Source organism: Toxorhynchites rutilus, chromosome 3 (genome assembly GCF_029784135.1).
Source record: "Toxorhynchites rutilus septentrionalis strain SRP chromosome 3, ASM2978413v1, whole genome shotgun sequence".
Taxonomy (NCBI): Eukaryota; Metazoa; Arthropoda; class Insecta; order Diptera; family Culicidae; genus Toxorhynchites; species Toxorhynchites rutilus.
Genome location: NC_073746.1, coordinates 191,514,667 through 191,537,735, shown reverse-complemented (window position 1 = coordinate 191,537,735; position 23,069 = coordinate 191,514,667). Strand labels below are relative to the sequence as shown.

Below are 23,069 nucleotides of genomic sequence, written 5' to 3'. Positions count from 1 at the left end.
TTTATACAAACTGCTTTGGTGGCAAATCCAGAACAAGGCGGCATCGAGGGCGTTCGAAATGGTTTTTTTCAAAACCACGAGTACTAAGTTTTCTAAATTGGAACCATTCCATAAAACAAGGTGCTTTTCAGGGCCATTAAACCTTCCAAAAAAGAGTTTAGAAAATACAGTTCAATGCTTTCTAAAACATTATCCAAAATAATAATAAAACACAAATTGATTTTGTCATAATTTGTTAGCCAGGATCTGATGAGTATGTGAATTTGGCAGTTGTTCTGAGCTTATTGATAGTTGGGGACTTCCCTGATTATTCAATTTTCACCAATTCTTAAATTGTTTCCAGATTGAAGGTACAGAAATTTACAGTTAGTTCGAGATTTAGCTAAATGGACGGACATGTAATGCGACTTATTTAGTTGGACATTTTTGTAAACATAGAGATCCAAATTATGACCCCACATTGAAAGTCGACACTGTACCACTGTCATCGCAAATGTTCAATTACAGGTTAAAATCGCCTCCAATGCGACACTGAGTGGCGCTTCGGCACGTCGCATTGAATGTAATTTACTGTACAACATGTCACAAAGCTGGATGGGAAGAAATTTTCCAACTGTGAAAGCTGTGGCGAGTGGCAACAAATCGCTAAACAGGAAGGTTTAGCCGAACAAGATGGGGATATCGAGTGATAACAAAACAATAAACTCTTTAGATTGAAGATAATTTTGCGATCCTGAAAAGGACCCTTTTTAGCCTGCATGTGACTCCAACGAGCGAACAAATCGTAATGAATGTATTTTTTTTGCCATCGCTCCCTTTTAACGCTCATTCGTTCGTCTCGTTGGACTCGCCCCTCTGGCTGAGTCTGTCGATTTGTCTCTATCCTGTGAGTGTGTACCGCTAGAGTATGAAATACGCGGACCCCAAAAAAATATCTTATTTTCTTTCAAACCGTAAACCCGTGTGGTTGTACGGCATCGGCATCGTGGACGTAACAAAGGAGGATAAGTTAAGGGAAAGGCAAAGTCTCACTCGAACCGTGCAGGTCTCCAGTTCCCTGTTGGTCGCATTCACTGATTGCTCCGCAAGGGTAACTAGGCCGAACGGATTGGTGCCGGAACACCAGTATACCTAACAGCGATTATAGAGTTTCGGCCGTCGGAGTGCTCGAGTTGGCTTGCAAAGCTGCTCACGACAATCAGAAAACCCGCATCAAGAACAGAGCAGCTTCGGTTCGACGCTCATCAAGGCAACAATTAGTTTCAGTGAGTGGCAAAGTGTTTCTCCGGCACGTCGCATTAAATGTAATTTACTGAACAACATGTCACAAGCTGGATGGGAAGAAATTTTCCAACTGTGAAAGCTGTCCCCTTTGTATAGTCCTACGTCACTCCGGTTATGTCCCCGACATTACTCACCCGTCTTTTTGCGCTTTAGGTTGTCGTACGTGATCCACTTTTCATCACCAGTCATCATCTTCTTCAAAAAATGGGTCGAGTTCGTTCCATTTCAGTAGTGCATCGCAGGCGTTGATTCGGTCTAAAAGATTTTTTTTGCGTCAACTCGTGTGGCACCATACATCCAGCTTTTTTTTGGAATCCAATCTTCTACAAATGGTTCCAAACGGTTTTATGGTCTATACCCAGTTCCTGGCCAATCGAGTGAGTGCTCACATGCCGGTCTACTTGGATGATTTCAACGATTTTATCGATTTCCACGACGATTGGCCACGACGATTGTCCTACCAGTAAGGGGTGTATCTTCGGCAGCCACTACACCAGAAGGAAATCGATCAAACCAACGCTGCGCTGTGCGAATCGTTACAGTATCGGGTCCATAAACTACACGATTTTTTTTCGGCCGCCTTCGTTGCAGTTTTATCTCGCAGGTAGTAAAAACGTAAAATATGGCAAATTTCTTGCTTGGTGGACTCCATCTTTGACGCGCTATAACTCGAGACTGAAAAGGACAATCACAACACTGTTGAAACGACACTTGTAGCACAGATTGTCGTCTTTAAATAGCCGTATAGTATGACCCGATGCGATAAGTACATATATTGACAATATATGACATTTCTTTTTCCCCAACCCAATATTAGGCGATTTGCTCAGGGGGTCCAAATTCTCCCCATTTCCTCTAATATAGATGACATAGAAATATCTGTTGATCTTTTGAAATTGAGACGAACAAATTATTTGCGGTATGTATCCGTCAAGTGATGATTGTCGATGAGGCTCTTTGCATTAATATTTTTGTATAGCGTAATCCTGCACACCCGCATCGAGTGCCTTTGAGAAATCGACGTAAGGAAGGTGCGAGTAAGACAGATAGTGGGGATAATAGGACAGGTGAATTTGAATTTCTGGTAATGAGAACACCTTCTACATGTTATTCTATAATATTTAAAGTACCCTATGACAGTTGCTGGTCAGCATTGATATTTGCGTACAATGTGATTACAAAGACACGACAGAGAGCATATACTACAACTTCGACAAAGCCAACTTCGACGAGATGAACAATTTCCTCTCAAACGTTAATTGGGATGAAGAATTGGCCAATCGCGACGTCAACGACGCAGCATCAACGGTATCGTGCATCATAATCTATGCCATTGATCAATTTGTACCTAAGCGAACTAACCGTGTACCTCTTAAACCTGCATGGTCGAACTCGAAGCTTAAGCGTTTGAAGAAACGGAATAGGGCAGCTCTTCGGGAACATGCCAAACTTCATACCGAATCCACGAAAACGCGTTATTCCAAGGCTAATTCGGACTACAGACGGTTGAACGATCAACTACATCAAGCGCACCTAAGACAGCTCCAACGTCGTCTGAAATCCAACCCTAAGAGGTTCTGGCAACACGTGAATAGTCAAAGGAAGTTAGTCAACCATGACTAACGGTGTAGTGAACGCTTCAACCATTCCAGATATTGCAGAATTATTTCGTAAACAGTTTAGCAGCGTTTTCAGTAACGAACGAACAAACAGCCAGGATGTAGCAGCTGCATCTCGCAACGTTCCTTTCTCATCCTTCTCAAGTGGTCCGTTTACTATTACGAGAGAAATGGTTATCTCAGCCGGGAGTCAACTGAAAAGTTCGAGGGGTTCCGGTCCTGATGGTTTTCCGTCCTTGGTCCTGAAACGCTGCTTGATTGCTCTAGCAACACCTCTAGCCAATACTTTCAATCTCTCCCTGAGGGTGACTTCCCATCCTGCTGGAAGGAATCTTACGTTTTTCCGATTCACAAAAAGGGTTGCAAAAGGACTGTATCGAACTATCGTGGAATAGCCGCTTTAAGTGCTACGTCGAAACTTCTCGAGCTAATTATTCTCGAAGAATTGGTTCAAAACTTCGCTCACTGCATTTCGATGGACCAGCATGGTTTCATGTCCAAGCGCTCAACGACTACCAATTTAGTACAGTTCACTTCCTACATCATCCGTGAAATTGAGCAAGACCATCAAGTAGATGCTATATATACAGACCTCTCTGCAGCATTCGATCAAATGAATCACGACATTGCTTTAGCTAAGTATGACAGGTTAGGTGTTCAGAACGACCAGCTTGCTTGGCTTTCTTCTTATTTGACTAGTCGAAGCATGTCTGTCAAAATTGCGGACTATGTTGCTCCTTCCTTCCCCGTGACATCTGGCGTTCCTCAAGGCAGCCATCTAGGGCCATTCCTGTTTCTGCTGTATATGAATGACGTCAACTACATTCTGAAATGCCGCAAGTCGTCGTACGCCGACGACCTCAAGTTGTATCTCGTGATACGGAAACCAAGCGATGCTGTTTTTCTACAGCTGCAATTAGAAGCTTTCGCCTGACTGAAACCAAAAGCAAAATAGTTGAAGGTCTGTTCGTTTATACTGCTGTAAAGCACAATATCAATTCTAGGTGTATTAATTCGATTTTTTAATCATTTAACGGACATCCGTGATGAGTTCAGACCTTGGTTGAATAAAACCATAGTGTAAGTCAGAAGAAATTCCTTTGACGGGAACGGGAATCGAACCTAAACTCCCGGTATGATAATGTGTGACGCTGACCACTCGGCCACGATCTCGTCGTTATCTTTACCGAACCGCTGGGAGTAGCCCTAAGCTACCCAACGTACTTTGTACTCACTTGAAACCTGTAACTCAACTAGCTTCCATGCCCATTTACGTTATGGGCGTTGTTCTATTGCGTTGTATCGAGATCTTCATCGGCTTGTGATTTCTCAGGTGGCAGAGATGGTCTGATGTCGAAGCCAAAGCAATGTTGCAGCCTACCCCCAATATACTAAAAAAAATCCGCTGCTTCAAGGGGGGACCCCTGTGTGGAAGGTCGAAAAAAATAACTTTCCTTTTTTTTTTTGGATGTTATTAATAAAGGGTGTGTCACATCAAATTGCATCACGGAAAAAAAAGCTGTAGAAATTCGCCCAGTAGACCGATCCTTTTGAAAATTTTAGACAGTAAAATAAAAACTATTAAACAACTTTTGGCATTTTCTTTTTATTCATACTTCGAGCCCAAGCCCGTATGCTCGCACCTTCCTCTTTACCCCGTCCATAAGGTTCTGTACAACGTCAGGTTGTAGTTTTTTTTTGAACAGAAATCCATTTTCTCTTGAAGTCTGCCTCCGATTTGACAACTTTTGGGTTCTTCCGGAGGGTCTGCTTCATAATCGCCCAATATTTCTCTATTGGGCGAAGCTCCGGCGCGTTGGGCGGGTTCATTTCCTTTGGCACGAAGGTGACCCCGTTGGCTTCGTACCACTCCAACACGTCCTTTGAATAGTGGCTCGAAGCGAGATCCGGCCAGAAGATGGTCGGGCCCTCGTGCTGCTTCAATAGTGGTAATAAGCGCTTCTGTAGGCACTCCTTAAGGTAAACCTGCCCGTTTACCGTACCGGTCATCACGAAGGGGGCGCTCCGCTTTCCGCAAGAGCAGATCGCTTGCCACACCATGTACTTTTTGGCAAACTTGGATAGTTTCTGCTTGCGAATCTCCTCCGGAACGCTGAATTTGTCCTCTGCGGAGAAGAACAACAGGCCCGGCAGCTGACAAAAGTCCGCTTTGACGTAGGTTTCGTCGTCCATTACCAGGCAATGCGGCTTCGTCAGCATTTCGGTGTACAGCTTCCGGGCTCGCGTCTTCCCCACCATGTTTTGCCTTTCGTCGCGGTTAGGAGCATTCTGAACCTTGTATGTACGCAGGCCCTCCCGCTGCTTGGTCCGCTGGACGAATGAACTTGACAAATTCAGCTTATTGGCGACATCCCGGACCGAACTTCTCGGATCACGTCTAAACTGCTTAACTACGCGCTTGTGATCTTTTTCACTGACGAAGCATCCATTTTTGCCGTTCTCACTTTCCGGTCGATGGTTAGGTTCTCGCAGTATATTTTTAGTACTCTGCTGACCGTGGATTGGACGATTCCCAGCATCTTACCGATGTCCCGATGTGACAACTCCGGATTCTCGAAATGAGTGCACAGAATTAATTCACGACGCTCTTTTTCGTTCGACGACATTTTTCCAAATTTACGAAAAATTGACAGTGAAGCATGGCCAACGTGATCTATACACTCTTATCTGATTATAAGCGAAAGCTGAAGATATAATTCCTAAAAATTAAATTTCTACAGCGTTTTTTCCGTGATGCAATTTGATGTGACACACCCTTTAAAGTGAAGTGTTCGGATATTTTGGTTACTGTTTAATATATATTTGGTCGGTGTTAAGTCAGAGGGGACCACGTCGCAAAATTGAAAATTTCGAGTTATTGTTTGCATTTGGTTGAGCATTACTTAAGCTACATAATACACTTACCAGATTGGGAAAGTTACGCGTATAGCAGGAATAACGTATCGGAATTGTTTTGAATGATCAATGGAAGTCCCTTATAGCGCCAAACTTCAAGCTCGTTTTTCTCGAAATCAAAAAAATGTCACATGATCCGGTCTGACTTAACACCGACCATTTGAAGATGTATTTTCCAATTTTTGAGAGCACGAATAATGATTATTACGCTGTTGACAGACAAAATAAAACTGTTGAGCTTCACGTCTGCGAGTGAGCTATAAACCAGCATATACAGCAACACAGCCTACGCGAAGGCGTATATCATTGCTATTTATCTCAGACGCAATGACTATGAAAATATGCGGAGAATGTCAAATCGTTATCAATGATCTTGAGCCAATACGTTGTGGTTTTTGCGAAGCTTATTTCCACATCAACCAGCAATGCTGTGGTTTAATCACGCGAAACTTGAAGGATGCATTTTCGTCTGGAAAGATCATGTTTGTTTGCCATTCCTGCAGAGAAGAGTTGAAAGGACGATCTATCCGCAGTTATATAACTGATCAACAACAATCGATTTCAACACCTACGCTCGCTGACTTGCAGTCACAGGTTCAGCAACTGCACGATATCGTTGCTGAACTGGGGAAAAAAGTCGATCGCATTTCGACAAATCCACAACGCAATCGCTCAGTGAGTGTAGCTCCAGTTTGGCCTAGTTCAGGCGTAAAACGTAGACGCGAAGATCGCCCTGATGTCGATGTACCAATGGCAAAAGGAATTAAATCGATAGATTTGAGCGATCTCTCTGTTCCTTCCATCTCACCTGCTGCGCCTCCGGTTAAGTTTTGGCTGTATTTATCGCGTTTGAATCCACTCATCTCTGATAGCGACGTGCAAAACATTGTGTCCCGTTGGCTTCGTACCACTCCAACACGTCCTTTGAATAGTGGCTCGAAGCGAGATCCGGCCAGAAGATGGTCGGGCCCTCGTGCTGCTTCAATAGTGGTAGTAAGCGCTTCTGTAGGCACTCCTTAAGGTAAACCTGCCCGTTTACCGTACCGGTCATCACGAAGGGGGCGCTCCGCTTTCCGCAAGAGCAGATCGCTTGCCACACCATGTACTTTTTGGCAAACTTGGATAGTTTCTGCTTGCGAATCTCCTCCGGAACGCTGAATTTGTCCTCTGCGGAGAAGAACAACAGGCCCGGCAGCTGACGAAAGTCCGCTTTGACGTAGGTTTCGTCGTCCATTACCAGGCAATGCGGCTTCGTCAGCATTTCGGTGTACAGCTTCCGGGCTCGCGTCTTCCCCACCATGTTTTGCCTTTCGTCGCGGTTAGGAGCATTCTGAACCTTGTATGTACGCAGGCCCTCCCGCTGCTTGGTCCGCTGGACGAATGAACTTGACAAATTCAGCTTATTGGCGACATCCCGGACCGAACTTCTCGGATCACGTCTAAACTGCTTAACTACGCGCTTGTGATCTTTTTCACTGACGGAGCATCCATTTTTGCCGTTCTCACTTTCCGGTCGATGGTTAGGTTCTCGCAGTATATTTTTAGTACTCTGCTGACCGTGGATTGGACGATTCCCAGCATCTTACCGATGTCCCGATGTGACAACTCCGGATTCTCGAAATGAGTGCACAGAATTAATTCACGACGCTCTTTTTCGTTCGACGACATTTTTCCAAATTTACGAAAAATTGACAGTGAAGCATGGCCAACGTGATCTATACACTCTTATCTGATTATAAGCGAAAGCTGAAGATATAATTCCTAAAAATTAAATTTCTACAGCGTTTTTTCCGTGATGCAATTTGATGTGACACACCCTTTAAAGTGAAGTGTTCGGATATTTTGGTTACTGTTTAATATATATTTGGTCGGTGTTAAGTCAGAGGGGACCACGTCGCAAAATTGAAAATTTCGAGTTATTGTTTGCATTTGGTTGAGCATTACTTAAGCTACATAATACACTTACCAGATTGGGAAAGTTACGCGTATAGCAGGAATAACGTATCGGAATTGTTTTGAATGATCAATGGAAGCCCCTTATAGCGCCAAACTTCAAGCTCGTTTTTCTCGAAATCAAAAAAATGTCACATGATCCGGTCTGACTTAACACCGACCATTTGAAGATGTATTTTCCAATTTTTGAGAGCACGAATAATGATTATTACGCTGTTGACAGCTGGATCCGTAGATGCTGTCTGAAAATCGGTATCTGGCTGGTAGCATCGGTTCTGAAGTAACGGGGTGTCACAGAACGAATCCCAATGAATATTTTGAAACTTTAGGACAATACCTAAAGCGTTACATAGGGGTTTCTGAAAATTCAAAAAATTGCCAAAATGGCTACCATTTTTGTTAAAAATGAGTTATTTTTCATGAGAAATTGCTGTTTAGAAGCTCATAAACAATCGAAAAAAAATGAATATCGAAAAACGGCTATGTAACGCTTCAATAATAGATTTTAACATGCTGACAAAAAATTTCATCCGAATCGGTCGAGTAGATCCTGGGATATCGATACCACCAGTTGTAAAAACATGGTTTCGTTCAAAAATTTGTACAGCGATACTATATCCTTTGAAATGACTTCATACTTTTGGCTGTAACTTTCCAACGAAATCAAAAATCTGAAAATCCCTTCAAGACAATATTTCTGAGGGCTTCCCAAAAATGCAAAAAAATCCGATTTTTTCGATTTTCCAGACCGGGTCCCCCCTTAAGGCGTATCATAAATAAAACTGTTGAGCTTCACGTCTGCGAGTGAGCTATAAACCAGCATATACAGCAACACAGCCTACGCGAAGGCGTATATCATTGCTATTTATCTCAGACGCAATGACTATGAAAATATGCGGAGAATGTCAAATCGTTATCAATGATCTTGAGCCAATACGTTGTGGTTTTTGCGAAGCTTATTTCCACATCAACCAGCAATGCTGTGGTTTAATCACGCGAAACTTGAAGGATGCATTTTCGTCTGGAAAGATCATGTTTGTTTGCCATTCCTGCAGAGAAGAGTTGAAAGGACGATCTATCCGCAGTTATATAACTGATCAACAACAATCGATTTCAACACCTACGCTCGCTGACTTGCAGTCACAGGTTCAGCAACTGCACGATATCGTTGCTGAACTGGGGAAAAAAGTCGATCGCATTTCGACAAATCCACAACGCAATCGCTCAGTGAGTGTAGCTCCAGTTTGGCCTAGTTCAGGCGTAAAACGTAGACGCGAAGATCGCCCTGATGTCGATGTACCAATGGCAAAAGGAATTAAATCGATAGATTTGAGCGATCTCTCTGTTCCTTCCATCTCACCTGCTGCGCCTCCGGTTAAGTTTTGGCTGTATTTATCGCGTTTGAATCCACTCATCTCTGATAGCGACGTGCAAAACATTGTGTCCCGCTGTTTGGACACGTAGATCCAGCTGAAGTTTTCCGACTGGTTCCTAAAGGCATGGATACTAGTAACATGACTTTTGTGTCATTTAAGATTGGTCTGGATCCTAGCATTAAGGATTTGGCACTTGATCCGGCCTCATGGCCTGCCGGGTTACAATTCCGAGAGTTTGTTGACCTGGCAAAAAACTAATTCATCACAGCTCTGCGGTTTCTGACGTCACCACTACATCACTGGCCCCGGGACACTCCGTAACAAGTATTGAGGAAGCCCCTACACCGCCCAACTTAGTCGTGCTCTCTTCTAACGCCAGTCATTATCGTCGTCCCGGTCCTACAGTTGGTGTTGGTAAAAGGGGCTTCCTACCTGCAACAGCAGGTAAGTGTAGTTGTCATAACGAGCTTCTGGTACTTGACAATGCTTCACCTTCTAGCAATTGCTGCTCATCCTCTTTTTTGTTCGATGCCTCTACATTGGATCCGGGACAACCAGTAACAGGTATTGAGGAAGTTCCCTCGCCACCCGACCCAGTCGTGCCCTTTATCAACATCTGCCATCACCATTGTCCCGGTCATGTGGTCGGTGTTGGTCCAGGGAGCTTCCGGCCTGTAAGTTCAGGCGAGTATACTGATAATTCTGAACTTTCGGCACCTGAAATCCCTTCGATTTCCAGTTCCTGCGATCGACGTTCCTCGAACCTCCGGATTTATTATCAAAATGTGCGTGGATTGAGGACCAAAATAGATGCTTTCTTCTTGTCTGTTTCCGAAGAAGAGTTTGATTTGATTGTCCTGACTGAAACATGGCTGGATGATCACATTTTCTCAACGCAGCTTTTTGGACCTTCGTACGCCGTATACCGAACCGATAGAAGTCATCTGAATAGTCATAAATCTCGTGGTGGAGGAGTACTGATTGCTATCACGAGACGACTAACCAGTTATCTTGATCCTGCCCCTATTTCTCTCCTACTTGAGCAACTGTGGGTTTTGGTGGAAGTTAATCACAACACTATAAGTATCGGCGTTATTTATCTCCCGCCTAACAGGAAAAACGATAGTACGGCGATCGACGAACACGTGGAATCCATGCCTTGTTCTATGTTTTTTGGAAATAGCACGGCTAATAATGATCCTGAGAAATGCAATTTGTTTGCACGTCATTTCAAACGAGTGTTCAACAATTCCTCAACCTCTGCTATGCAAGTTGCAGAAGCTACCAGCGGACTGCCTTATGATGAATTCAACTTCGACATTCCTCACTTTACAGAAGAGATGATGAAAACCGCAATGCGTAAATTAACGCTCTCGTATGCCGCTGGGCCCGACGGAATACCCCCAGCAGTCTTGAAGCTTTGTGCAGATGTTCTTCGCTCTCCGTTAACAACGATATTCAATCTGTCGGTTCAGCAAAGCGAATTTCCAACCCGTTGGAAATTTTCATATATGTTTCCGGTGCATAAAAAAAGGCGACAAACGCGATGTTGGTAATTACCGCGGTATCACGTCCTTGTGTGCATGTTCTAAGCTGTTCGAGATAATAGTAAATGGATCTTTGTTTGCTTGTTGCAAATACTATATCGACACACAACAGCACGGTTTCTACCCAAAGCGATCGGTATCCACCAACTTGGTGCAGTTCACATCGTTTTGTTTACGAAGTATGGACTCGGGATGGCAAGTTGATGCTGCATACATGGATTTGAAAGCTGCTTTCGATTCAGTGAACCACGAAATTCTCCTCGCTTTCGTTTCGTTTCTCCTCGTTTTCCAACAATTCTGGAGTCCCGCAAGGCAGTAACCTCGGGCCGCTATTAATTTCATTATTTTTGAATGATGTTTCGTTGCTGATACCTCCGGAATGCCGTTTCTTTTTTGCTGACGATGCAAAAATATTCAAATTAGTCAAATGCCATTCGGACTGCCAGCAAACTTTGGTATGTACCTTTGCAGATTGGTGTTCCAGAAACATGCTGAGTGTCAGTGTCGAAAAATGTAACGTGATCTCCTATCACCGCAAAAATCAACCGATCATCCATGACTACATCCTGTTTGGTTGTCATCTTGACCGAGTACAACACCTCAAGGATCTCGGAGTTATCCTGGATAGCGGACTTTTTTTTCGGAATCACTATCACGATATTGTTGCCAGAGCCAATCGCCAATTGGGCTTTATATTCAAAATTGCCGACGAATTTCGCGACCCACTGTGTCTCCGATCCCTGTACTGTTCACTTGTCCGATCAATATTGGAATCAAACTCAGTAGTATGGTGCCCCTATCACACCAGATGGATCGCCCGTATTGAAGCTATTCAAAAGAAGTTCGTCAGATACGCCCTCCGATTTCTTCGTTGGCGCGATCCTCGGAACCTGCCACCCTACGAGGATCGTTGTCGTCTGTTGAATATTCAACCACTTGAAGTTAGACGCATAGTCGCTCAAGCTACATTTGCTGGGAAAATATTCTCAGGAGACATTGACTGCCCACCACTGCTGGCTCAACTGAACATGTACGTGCCTGAAAGACCATTACGCCAACGTGATTTTCTGCTGTTGGATCCACGAAGCAGAAATTATGGGTTGCATGAGCCCATCCGTTCGATCTGTCAGCATTTCAACGACAATTTCAATCTCTTCGATTTTAATATTTCTGCCAACAATTTCCGACAACGGCTTCTCGACCTATTTCGTACTGCTGGCCAACTAAGATTAGCATAAGTTTTTTATTCATTGAGACAACAATTGTCAGTTGAATTGAGAAATAAATACAAATAACAAATAACAAATAAGTAAGTTTCACAAAAAAAAGTAAAATCAAGCTAAGAGTGCATATAATCGCAGTAGGCATTTGTTGTCAGGATAAGTTTAATTGCTCATATCATCACCGGAGCAAGCGCATCATCATTCGACCCTGCATGATACTTCCTATTGTGATGCAGTTGACCATTAATCAGCAACTCCCCCCTAGTCTGTACCCCATATCTAGCGTGGTGCGTCTTTCTCGACTCGAGGAATCCAGGATAGAATGGTCACTAGCCGGCGCAATCATCATCTCGTGTAGCGTTGTCATGAGCGGTACAACCTTTGGCTCTTGTTGAATAATCAGTGGACTGCACAACCTTCGGCCCGTGCATCTGTAAAGAGTGTGTGTATGTATTGCCGCGACTAAGTAAAAGTTTATCGATCGGATAGAAGGGATATGAAACGGGGACACAACGAAGGAAACATCATTAAACGTTGACACGGGCGTTTCTGAGGAACAGGTATAGATGAAGCAGAAGATCAGGATCCCGGCTACCTAAGATATCCCATCTTCTGACTACCTAGCTCGTTCGCCATGGACAAAAACAGGTGGTAGTCACTTTGTGCAAGGTCCGGACTATACGGCGGATGCAAAAGATCCCATCCGAGCTCCCGGAGCTTCTGGCGCGTCACCAAAGAAGTGTGTGGCCTGGTGTTAGCCTGATGGAAGACAATGCGGTCTCTGTTTATCAAAGATGGCATCTTCTTCATGAGTGCTACCTTCAAGCGGTCCAATTGTTGGCAGTACAGGTCCGAATTGAGCGTTTGGCCATAGGGAAGCAGCTCATAATAGATTATTCCTTGACAATCCCACCAAACACACAGCAGAACCTTCCTGGCCGTTAATGAGAGCTTGGCCACCGTCTGAGCCGCTTCAGCGGGCTTCGACCACGACCGTTTGCGCTTCACGTTGTCGTAAGTGACCCACTTTTCATCGCCAGTCACCATCCGCTTCAGAAACGGGTCGATTTTGTTGCGATTCAGCAGCGATTCACATGCGTCGATACGGTCAAAGATGTTTTTTGCGTCAACGTGTGTGGCACCCATACATCGAGCTTCTTTGTGAATCCAAGCTTCTTCAAATGGTTAATAACGGTTTGATGACTTATCCCCAGCTCTTGGTCGATGCTACGGCTGCTACTATGCCGGTCTTTCTCGGCTAATTCAGCGATTTTGTCGCAATTTTCGACGACAGGCCTTCCGGAGCGTGGCGCATCTTCGACGACCTCTACACCAGAACGAAAACGTTGAAACCATCGTTGTGCGGTGGAAATTGAAACTGTATCGGGTCCATAAACTGCACAAATTTTATTGGCAGCTTGAGATGCATTTTTGCCTTTGTCATAGTAGTACTGTAAAATATGTCGGATTTTCTCTTTATTTTGCTCCATATTTGCGACACTATAACTCACGAACGACTTAACCAAACAAAACACTGTCAAGGACTATATAGCGCGCAAAAATACCTTTCCAACAAGCTATAGTATGACTCGATACAATGAACACAACTAGAACTACGCGCTTACAACGACCCATCGCGGACTTTTTTGACAGCCTAATATATACATATTCCTATGTGGTGGTTCAAAAAACTAAAAAAGTGCCTACATCTGACGCAGCTGTCAGTAGAGTTTAAAACCAATCAAACAGTCTCCATCTCATATATTTGATGCTCGAGATGTGGGCTGAATTCTGCCCCGTAAAAATGATTTTGGCACAAACATGAACATGATGAACCAGACCAGTCGGACCAAAAATAAACATTTTTTTTTATTTTTACGCATCGCTAAAATAATAAAAGTCATAGAGCTAGTGTTCTAAATTAATATGGTATAGCTCTTGCTAAAGGCGAATAAACTGAAAAGTTTAAAGCCTCTTTAAAACAAAGAACGGAAAAGTATAGTTCTTATAAGCGCCATGAAAAGAAATGTATGTCAACTACAAAAAATCAACGGTTAGGGTAATTTTTTACTCGTAAAAAGTAAATCGTTCAGAGGGTAGGCTGTCTATTACGATTTTGCCTTTCTTTTTCCAGTAAAGACTACTTTCATCTATCCAGTTCATACGAATGAAAATCGGATAGCGAGTATGTGGTGTTCTAAACTGGCATTACACGTTTCATTTATGAAAGTGAAACTGGTTTTGGACTTACTTTCCACATGAATATAAACGTATTACACTCGATGCACCTACATAATAAGTTTTTAAGCTCGAGGTTATAAATCGAATCCGATTATTTTCGGGTGATGTGTTGCAGGATAATCTCTTATGAATAGAGTTGTTATGTTTTGTAGATTTCATCGGCAAGTACGAATGTGGTTTAGTGCGTTGGAAAAATCATTTGAAATCAAGAATAATTTTTTTTAAATTTTTGACATGCTTGTTCAACGATCTTTGAAAAGAAATCTTAGTAAAAATGTTATTGACGCAATATAATCAATGGTTCTGTTCATCTTGGCCTATATCGGCTTATTGCGTGCAATTTGTACAAATTAAAAACGGCAAATGCGCATAGATCGGAGAAGCAAACAGAAAAACTTATTTTTTTTCTTTCCAAATCGTGTTTTAGGTTGTGTCTTGTTGGATTATTCGGTGCCTCATGAAGCTCGTTTATTAAAGCGATGCAAATGGGTGGCGCTGAATCTAAGGCTGGTTGCTTCACACACTTGCTCTCGACTAAACGGGTAAACAGACAGAAAAGTGTACGTAAGAAAGGCAATTCCAGATACAATAACCGCATACTCTCTTCTTTTGCGAGTCAAATAAGTAGAAGTGATTGCACAGCGAACGAAGTTGAAATTACGCAACGAGACGGCTATGATCGAGCCTCAACTATTTGTGTTATGTAATTGCAATCGAATGCTAGGGTTTTTTTGCTCTGCAAAATATGTTGTGTAATAATATTCGAAAACTGCTTCTCTCGACAAATTACTGTACAATCATCTTTTCCATTTGAATTACCTTAAACTTCTATTTTCTCTTGTGCTGGATTAGTTACGATCAAATAAAAAATCTTAAACATGCATTCGAACATATAAGCATAGTTGTATACGTTTTTTAAATAAAAAGGTTCTGTTGCGTTTTGATCGGTAACATTACTTTTACTGGAGTTATACCTGCAATCTGAAAAATGTTACCAACCAAGGGTTATCAATTTCGTGGTCTGAGAAATATGGCTCCATATTCTTACAGCTGTCTAGCTTGCATGCTATCCGACATATTCCGTGTATTCCCATTTCATATGAAACATTTGATGTTTGAACAACGTGTGTTTAATGAGTAAGCAGACGCGATCTGAAGAGCTAAAAGTTAGCAGATTGTGTAATTTCTAGATTTGGCTGTCGCCGTAATCAAGCGATTTGACACCGTTGGAGCTTTTCTTACAGGACTATGTAAAATATCCCACAACATTTGTCAAGAGCTGAGAAACCAGCCGAGCTGTGCGGAGAAATAATCTAATAAAACAATAAAAAGTCGTAAAAACTAAATCAGATGCACATTTCGAAATTTGATTGAATGCTGTATTTTTGACCTTATTTCCCAAAAATATATATAAATATATATTTGAAAAAGCGGACACAGCGGAATTTTCAAATAATTTTATATTAATTGTAGTGTTTTTTTTCTCTATAACATGAATTTCTAAATAAATAGGTTAAAACCCAAATTCCAATCGGTTGGATCAGTTGGTCGATATTTCAATACATTTTTTTAAAAAGGCCACTAATTTATGATACACACCTAAAAGGGTCACTATCAAAATCTGGCGTAAATGGAATCCGGAAATAAGAAATCAGTTCTATCTTAAGATGAATATCAATACTAACAGGTTTCATTAGGAAAACGCCATATTATAATAAGAGTGACAAATATATTTATATATTTTTTAATTTTCCGAGTGGGTGCAATTGAAGATAATTAGGTGAATTGACCAGGTGAATTGTGTTTTTTTCGATGAAGAAAACACATAATTTTCAGGAGAACTTCAAAATAATTTTCGTTTGATTATAAATACCTTGAATAGTCTGAAGAATACGGCGTAAGCGATAACGTTCCCCTTGTTAACCCTTTCGCTACGAGCGTCGTCTATGGACGACATCCGCGCGATGAGCTGTGTGTACGAGCGTCGTCTTTAGACGACATGAGAGTTATACTGCACATCGATCACACCAGCGCGATGTGCATACTTTTCGGCGCAGTGCTCCGTGCAGCGGTAGCACTCCGGCGGAGCACACTATCGTATTGAAAGGGTTAAGCGTTTTTATTGTATCTTTCACAGCTTTAGCAGTATGCGTCGGTGCGTTATCATGCTGTAATATCACTTCACCGTGTCTTCGGGCCCATTCCTTTTTTTTCATCGATGCAAAGTTTGAATTTATTATTGTTGACGGTAGTGATATGTATTCACCGATTCATCCAGTTTAAATTGCGTTAGTAGCGAAAGCCATGATTTTTGTACTAGTTCTAGAAATAAATCCATTTGTCGTTGCCAGTGACAATCTTATAGAAAACTGACTTTCTTTGATGCCGTTGAAGAAGCATTTTCCAAAAGGTTTAGCGATGCTTCATTTAGCTTTCGTTCAATTTGTGTGAGACCCACTCCCGAGCTTCTGGATCTATCCCATGGCTTTCAAACGATAGTCTACTGCTTTTCGGGACAAATTCAGTGCTTCTGATGCAGTGGAAACAAAGATCTGAATTAAATATTCTATTTGATTTTTATTTATCAACAGCATGATGAGCTTAATTTGTGTGAGCAGTTGGAAGCCGAAGAAAGTCATGATTACGCAGATTCCTCCTTCTGACGTTGAAATTAGTAGAACTTAGTAATCAGAGCGATATTGGATTGGAAAAAGAACTCTAGCTGTACGAGGGCGGTCCGATAAGTACTTATCCTCATCGCCCGATGGTGTCAGTATCGCAAGAGAGATTACTTATCGTGTAGTACATTCTCGTAAACGGCTACTTTCAGAATTGCAGCCGAAACGTATTTTTGTTTTGACCATGTATGGAAGCGGGTGTGTCCGCGTATTTTAGAAAAATGGGAAAAATGGAAATTCCGCCGTCGCCACGGTCAAATTGGTCGAATTGCACTATGAACTACTGCCCCATCTACCGTAGTCTCCAGATTTGGCCCCGTGCGACTTTTTTTTTTGTTTCCAAACTTGAAAAAGTCATTCGTCGAGCAGAAATTTGAGTCGAATGAGGAGGTCATCGCCGCCACGGAGGCCTACTTTGCAGACCTCGAGAAAACGTATTTTTCAGATGGATTAAAGAAGTTGGAGCATCGCTGGGTCAAGTTAAATTTCGAAACTCTCTAATTACGATTTCGTTTTCTCAGGGTCGTTTAACCTGCTACCTCTCACTCGCAAACATCTGTTTCTCCAGCAAAAAGGAGCAGTGTCGCTTTTATCCTTCTCCACAAGACCTACGCATTTCTCTAAAGCAGGGTTTCTCAAAGTGGTCGATATTGACCCCCTGGGATCGATTTCGGTTTCCCAGAGGTCGTCAACACAAACTAAAATTGATTTTGGGGGTCGACAAGGTCTGAAAATCAACCCCTATAAAATAACAAATGTCCTTATTTGTGTGAAGCATTCATATATTTACTGTACATGTTCCTCAATGTAGTCGGTATAAACCTACAGTGAAATCACCCGACACAGGGAATAAATATTGAGTATGACTTACCGGCTCGACAGTTGTCTGTTGTGAGTGGAAATGATGTCCAATGTATGGCTAACTAGTGTTGCCAGTATATAATATCAACATCACTGCTATACTGTCAACTGCGAGGGATAGGACGTTGTGTCTTTCACGCACCTCACAATTTGAATTATTTAAGATGCTGCATAAGTTGTGTTACGTGAACCACCCTCTTATATGAATGACTAATATTTTAGTAGAAAGTCTTATTTCTGTACATTTTAAAAACTCAACAAGACGATGAGCGTGCGCAAGATGAAAATTGTGCGCAAATTAATGTGTTTGAGCGTACACGTCCTTCAGGCACGTTTAAAATATCTCTGTATTTTAAACATATACGTGATTTAACACAAAAGAAGTCATCATCAAATTCATGTCCAAACATGCTCCTGATGTTTTACTGTATAACAAGCTTGCCCTTAGGTTGAAAGTTCATTTGCGTTCTGAAATACATTGGAGCTACTAATTCAATTCAAGAGATTACAATGTGTTACGATAGCTAAATAAAGTGAATTAGAATAAAGTGAATGAAAAATAATTTACAAAATGCTTGGTTACTTATATGCATGGCGTAACAAAAAAAAAAGTTTTTTCAATTATTTCAGGAAACTTGAGATGGGTCTCGAAGAGGGAAAATGTTATTCAATTGATTATAGACCAACATATTTTTTCTCCAACTAGTCATTCACTGCGTGATTCACAGACAGCATTTGGTAGCAAAAAATTTGAGCCCTAGATCGCATCAGTCTTGACTATATCTTTGATCAGAAAGTCCCGGAATTTATTCAGGAAATGAAAAATACAAGATTATACATCAATATCAATATAATCCCCTTCAAAGTACTTCCCATCGACTGCAACGCAATTATGCCAGCGGTTGATCCAATCCACGAAACATTTATTTTTTTAATTAGTTTTGTCTCAAATTCCGAACACTTGAGCTTTGTTGGCCATTAAACAGTGTCTCATTACTCGAAATGGTACTTTTTCGCGAAATTAATGTAGTTTTTGGATACAATAGAGTCTTTTCTTTCATTTGATCACCATAAAATTAATTTACAAATTCATATTCATGGTGAAAAGCTAAAAATATGTTTGATTACATTTGTCTCAATTCCGAACATCCAAAATGCTTTTTTTTAAAATCATAACTTTTGAGCTACTAGACCGATTCAGATGATCGATATATCAAATTAAAGCGAATTAGCTATACTTCTTTGAAAAAATATATAACTACTAAAAATTTGCTAAAGCAAACATTTTATCGCTGGTTTTGACAGCCACTTTTACACAAATGCATATTATTATAAGCTATAGGCAGAATCGATACCTGTAAATGATGTTAAAATGAAGCCTATACTACAAAGAATGTCAGGGTTTTTATTGTGCAATGATATAAAATATTAAAGTTCAGTAAATTTACATTAAAAAATGAAGTGTTTGAATTTGAGGCAAAACGGTGTTTGCGGTATGGCCGTCAGACCGTTCGAACAGGAAAAAGTCGCAGGGAGCCAAATCAGGTGAATTTGGTGGTTGCTGAATGGTATTCGTTTCGTTTTAAGCCAAATGTTCACGAATAACGGTTAATTTTGCAAATTTTGCAAATTGTACGAAATCGAGGCACGCACAATAGCAGATGTACTCAACTTTTAGAAATGTAAAACTATCGCACTACTAAATCATATAGAATGCCAATGACAGATGTGCCAACATACAAAAATAAAAATAAAAATAAAAACGGGTGACTGAGAGCGCCACACGGTGGTGATTCCGGAAAATTTTTGATTGAAGTATAGTATGTTATATGTTATAAATGCTATCAATAAGCTTCGAAACAATTCTTTGAACACTCGATTATTTGCTCAGCTATATGAGTAAAACGACGAAATCTCTACTCGGTTTCTTCTGCACGCTGTAGTTAGAAATGAGAGATACAACATCATTCAAATGTCCACCTAGGGCTTCCTCGCACACCTTGATCCGGAACAGGTAATTTTCGATGACTTTTCGGCACATATGGGGCGGTATCTCGGTCATAACTTCACGAATGTTGTCTTTCAAATGTTCAAGAGTTTGCGGAGAGTTGGCATAGACACGGTCTTTCGCATAACCCCACAAAAAAGTCTAGCGGGTTCAAATCGCATGATCTGGACGGCCAATTGGCATCACCAAAACGCGAAATTATGCGTCCCTCAAATTTCGTTCGCAATATGGCCATGTTCGGTCGTGTTGTGTGGCACGTGGCGCCGTTCTGCTGAAACCACATGTCATCCGTATCCATATCTTCAATTTGTGGCAAAAAAAATCGGTTAACATGCGGCCATAGCGCTCACCATTCACAGTTACCGTCTCGCCGTCTTCATTTTCAAAGAAATACGGCCCGATGACACCACCAGACCATAATGCACACCAAACAGTGACTTTTGGCGGATGCAATGGCCTCTCAACAATCACGTGCGGATTTTCTGAGCCCCATATACGGAAATTTTGGGTGTTCACATAGCCACCGAGCTCGAAATGTGCCTCATCGCTGAAGAAAATTTGATGCGAAAATTCAGCATTTTGCTGCTGTTGTTCGTTCACCCAATCGACGTATGCCCGACGCATTCCATGGTCACCACGCTCTAATTTTGTTGGACTTTATATGGATGTAGGTGCAAGTCCAAATGCAAAATTCGCCACAATGATGTGTTTGACAAGCCCAATTGATGAGCACGCCGTGGAATCGAAACATTCGGGTCATCCTCACACTGGCAGCAACAGCAGCAATACTTTCGGCCGAACGCACATTACGATGATGCACAGGTTTCACAATATCCGCTACGGATCCAGTTTGTGCGAATTTACGCACTACATTAGCCATTGTGTGCTCTGTAGGCCGTCCATGACGACCAAAATCCGTCCGTAATGCTCGAAAAACATTTGCCGGGTTTTCATCAATTTTATAGTATAATTTAACAAAATTAACACGTTGTGCGATGCATATTGTAAAATGGCAGACATTCAACTAACGATATGACGCTTTGGTTGACAGCTATGTGAAACGGTTGTCAGCGCAGGGCTGTATACTTTCGGAAGCCCGAAATGGAAAACCCTGTATATTACTAAGATGTTTTAGGATTTTCCAAACTTTCAAATTCCTCGATGGATAATAAATCCGTACTATGTCACAGCCATGGAATGAGCCATGGTAATAGAGCAAGAAAAGTTGATTATCATCAACACAGATGAGGAGCTCAAGCAGGAGTACAATCAAGGTTGTCAACAATTCTGGTAACAACGCAATATTGAAAAACAATATCCTGCGTTGTGGAACATTGCTGAACAATATCTTTGTCGAAAAAAGCTTCAATGTGGTTACAAACAACCCGAAACCGAAGGAACCATTGGAAAATCAACGAAAGCGGAGATTTAGACTTTGACTAACCAATATTAAACCGTATTTTGGTATTTTGGTAGTTGCGGATGTATTAATTTTGGATTTGAATGCTTTTTATAGTTTGTGAGTAATTTGTATTATTAATTATTAATTACACTTAATATGTATTTACTAAATTTTATGTCTATTTATTTCGTTGAATAATATGATAAAATATTTTTTTCTGTATTATAGTGATTTTTAACACTTTTGGCTGGTTTGTCACATTACTTTAATTTTTTGGAAGAATGTCGGGAGTGAGAATTGAGCTCGTGACCTTTTGGGTGAGAGGTACGGATGTTACCACTACGCCAGATTGCTTCCATGAGAAAAAATGTCAAATTTACTCATTTAACACTAAACATACTACGAGGGGTCAAATTGCCCATTTTAAACATTTAGTCAAAATTTTCTTGCAAATTACATTGCCACAACATCATTTGTCTACTCTACTTTTCCCAAAACATACATCGAATGTATTTTTCAGTGTTTACTCCTCTCTTGTTATTTTTTTTACTGAGAAATATATGTAACCTGCCCTAACTACCGCAACGGGTAATTTGACCCTGGCAAACATCTATCTGATATCAGAAAGATTTATATGTATGGTTGTGATACAAAACCATTGCATTACACATCGTTTGCTATTGCTTTATGAATAGGTATACATGAAACATCGGTAGGTTTAGTGTTAACTAACTGCAATGTTTCTAAACCGATAATTATTCAGTAAGAAAAAAAAACCAAAGATAGGATTCTCAAAAAAATCTGGCTATGGGGGTTTGAGATATGACTCCATTCTGGAAAAGGGGTCTCTTGTCCAAAATAGTTGGAGAACCCCTGCTCTAAAGCCACCAACTACTCCCACAATCAAATATCTCTCAAAGGTTGGGCAATGCTAGCCAAATCCGCCAACCAATCGAGGACGAGGGCTGGCGACTCCTTTTGAGTCCGAAATACTGAAATTTTCAACACCGCAATAGAGATAAATGTGATTTTTCTACAATATTCTTCTTTTATTCCTTCTTTCCTTTTGAATATACTCTTCAATTTACTTCTGTCCCTATTCTATTTTCCCTATTGCTTTCGCATATATCCTGTTTGTGACGTCACAGACTTTCATGCTTTCTAACTTAGTAGTATTTTCGTATATTTCTCTCTTTCTCTGTTCTTTCTCCGTGGTATAAACGGCATGAAACCCCCATTGTAGACTCCAAGCGTGGATATGGCTCTTCTGTTCCGGTATCCTTACTCGACGTCGACTATCAATGGCGGAAATTACAGTCGAACGTCCCTTTTCTCAATGGCGGGTAACACACGTCTCGGCGGAGACAAAGATGGAATATAGAAAAAAGGTCCGCTGAAAGGTCCAGGTCCTTTTTCCTCTCATCCGGTTCTCCTCTTCTTTTTAACTCTCCTATCTTTTCTCTTATAATTTCTTTTATTTCTTATAACAATCTTTACCTATCTTCTCTATTTGCTTTCGATGCGCTCTGGCACTATTAAAATTTACTTGTTCCGGCGCGCATTTCCAATTTCCTTGATGGTGGAAAGTAGTTCGCCGACACTACTCTTTACCACGCTTTTCTTTTCTTTTTTCTTTTGTGTGAGTTCATTTATGTTTTGCCTAGTTGGCAGCTCTGTTGAATGAAAGATGGTCCCATGAAACGTATTTCGCGGTGGGCATTTTACCCAGGTTTCACACCGTTCACTATTGGGCCAACTGTTTACAAGCAACAGGCGGTGGGTATTTATGGCGATTGTTATTAAAACATTATGTTGGAGTATATTGTTGTTTGGGTAGAACTCAAATTAATGCTTGGAACCAACGGTTACAATTTGGAACTTTAATGTTGGTTGCTTCGTGAAATTACGTATCAATGACCGATCGTGTATTGTGAAAAATTCAGCACAAGTGTAAGTGTAGA

General features: G+C 41.3%; 1 protein-coding gene across 7 annotated transcripts in view; it reads left to right on the top strand.

The window, feature by feature from the left end:
- The window catches only part of LOC129779754 (putative fatty acyl-CoA reductase CG5065), an 81,294-nt gene that overhangs the window by 23,060 nt on the left and 35,165 nt on the right, over positions 1-23,069 (top strand). Inside the window, exons 2-3 of one of the 7 annotated variants that reach the window (XM_055787423.1) lie at positions 9,308-9,592; positions 9,648-9,832. The exons of 5 other annotated variants lie outside the window; for them this stretch is intronic. The gene's annotated coding sequence lies outside the window, so the exon portion shown is untranslated. Of the gene's footprint in view, positions 1-9,307; positions 9,593-9,628; positions 9,833-23,069 lie in introns of those variants that run through there. One more of the 7 variants, XM_055787424.1, reaches the window with a different exon arrangement.